The sequence below is a fragment of the Anopheles gambiae genome (assembly GCF_943734735.2).
Source record: "Anopheles gambiae chromosome X unlocalized genomic scaffold, idAnoGambNW_F1_1 X_unloc_25, whole genome shotgun sequence".
NCBI classification, from domain to species: domain Eukaryota; kingdom Metazoa; phylum Arthropoda; class Insecta; order Diptera; family Culicidae; genus Anopheles; species Anopheles gambiae.
This window is the reverse complement of record NW_026902632.1, coordinates 20,001-22,500: the sequence shown is the minus strand read 5'-3', so window position 1 is coordinate 22,500 and position 2,500 is coordinate 20,001. Positions and strand designations below refer to the sequence as shown.

Sequence of the window (2,500 nt, the reverse complement as noted above, 5' to 3'; positions counted from 1 at the left end):
TCTCCGGCGTTAACTCCTCGTCGACTTGATGCTGAAGTCTGATGATCAGTTCACGATGACGTACACAATGGAATATCGTGTGTTCGGCGTCCTCAGGTTCCTCACACGCATCGCATAACGGCGAACCCGTTAACTGCATCCGATGAAGCTGGTAGGCGTAGAAGCCATGGCTGGAAAGAAACTGAGAAAGAAAGAAATCTACACCACCAAATCTTCTACTTATCCATCTGTTGACGTCGGGTATGAGACGGTATGTCCACCGACCGTGAACACTCTCATCCCATTCTCGTTGCCATCGTTCCATAGTTGTGACACGCTCCATGTTACGTGCAACCGATCCGGCGATGTTCTCTGCTCGTCTCCGATGAAAAGTCCTGGAGTCCTCGTCCAGGAGGAGATGCAGCGGGATCATTCCCGCAAGCACGCAGACTGCATCGTGAGAAGTTGTCCTGAAAGAAGAGATAACTCGCTGGACTACTGGCCGGTAAAACCGACGTAGCCATTGTCTACGGTTAGCAAATCTAAGGGTATGACACCAAATGGGCGAGGCATACCGGACCTTCGCCACAACAGTAAGAGCAATTGCTCGCCTAGCATTACTACTCGGACCTGCCTTATTAGGCATCATCCTTACCAAGGTGGTCCATAGCTTCGTCGCTCTCTCCACCGCATACCTGATGTGTGAAGTGTAATCGAGGCGGTCATCTAAGACCATCCCCAAATACTTTAAGCTGCGCGACGAATGTACTACGTGATCACCTACCCTGATAGCCCCATGTTGTATCCTCTGATGGGAACTGACCATAATGAACTCGGTCTTGGTCGGGGCTATCTTTAATCCGTTGTCGGTCATCCATCTGTCGATGATGCGAATCTGGCTGGAAACGAGAATTTCAATATCATCAACACAATTACCTTCCACCAACAACACTATATCGTCTGCATAGCCGATAATCCTTGCACCTTCCACCATTGCAACTCGTAGGACTCCGTCGTACATAAGGTTCCATAACGTTGGGCCAAGTACCGAGCCTTGAGGTACACCCGATGTGACTGCAATCTCTGCCGGTCCATCTGTGGTATCATACATCAGCACACGATTCCTAAAATAATCACCAATGATATCATAAAGATATTTAGGAGTGTTAATTCTCTGTAAAGCATTTGCAATCGCCAACCATGAAGCACTGTTAAAAGCATTAGTAACATCTAATGTAACAACTGCACAATACCGTCCACTGTATCTGTTTCTACTTCTAGCTACCGAAACAATGTCCACTACCCGTTGAATCGCATCAACTGTTGATCGACGACTTCTGAAACCAAATTGGTCGTCAGACAGTCCGTTGACCTCCTCAATGTGTGCATTTAACCGTTGCACTATGATGCGTTCTAAACCTTTACCTGCCCCGTCTAGTAGACAAATGGGGCGAACCGAACCCGGTTCCCCTGGTGGTTTGTTCGGCTTCGGTATTAACACCAACCTCTGCCTTTTCCACTCATCGGGGAACTTCGCGTTCTCTAAACAGCCTTGGTAAACCCTGCAAAATGCAGCGGTTGCAGTCAACATACCAACTTTCAGCGCCTCATTCGGGATACCATCTGGTCCCGGCGCCTTCTTGTTAGGTAGTCTCCTGGCAACCGCAAGAATCTCATCATTAGTAATTCTTTCAAACTCTCGTGGCTGATCGATACGATATTCAGGCCACACCGTGTTTGGGTGAGTAGGAAAAAGCTCGCTCACCACTTCCCTAAACTCGTCCAATGTCATGGTTCGGGGTCCAATCGAACCCTCGGCCACTTTCTTGAACGTATGATATACAATACCAAATGATGCGTTGTTCGCTGTTCCCAGGAACTCTTTCCACTTCCTCTGTCGGGTATGCTTGATCAATCGCTTGAGGGCATTCCTTGCCACCTTGAACTCGTCCCTAAAAGAAGAATAGAGATCAGTATTGAATGCTCTTTGCGCTAATCGATCGCGGTGTTTGCACTCTTTGCGAAGTGCCTCAATCTCTAACGTCCACCAAAATGCACTCTTGTTAGGAGTGTACCTCTTACGCTTAGTCATCGTCGCATTACACGCCGTGACAAGTATACGCATTAAGTCTTCGCTTGTTGTGACCTCGGTCTCAAAAGCGGCTTGCATCATAACTTCAAATATATCTTTGCTAAAATACTTGATGCTCCATCCCGTTATGGGTCGGGACAAGTTACGCACGCTTTGCGTCTCAAGATCTATTCGTATTGCACGATGATCAGAGTTCATATAGCTAGATAACACCTCCCACTGAAATGATCTTGCAACTGTTCTGCTCGCAAAAGTAAGATCAACTACTGACGTACGCCCTGGTCCAACATAAGTTGGGGTGCTGCCGTCGTTCAATAAAATTGCGTCAATCTGCGCAAAGGTTGATAAGACCAACTCACCTCTTCGTTTCTGGGTTTCTCCACGCTCGCCAAGTTGGTTGTTCCAACTTGCTGACCAAGCGTTGAAGTC

General features: G+C 47.6%; 1 pseudogene; it reads right to left on the bottom strand.

Annotated features, from left to right (window-relative positions):
* The window catches only part of LOC133394625 (large subunit ribosomal RNA), a 9,182-nt pseudogene that overhangs the window by 1,929 nt on the left and 4,753 nt on the right, over nucleotides 1-2,500 (bottom strand).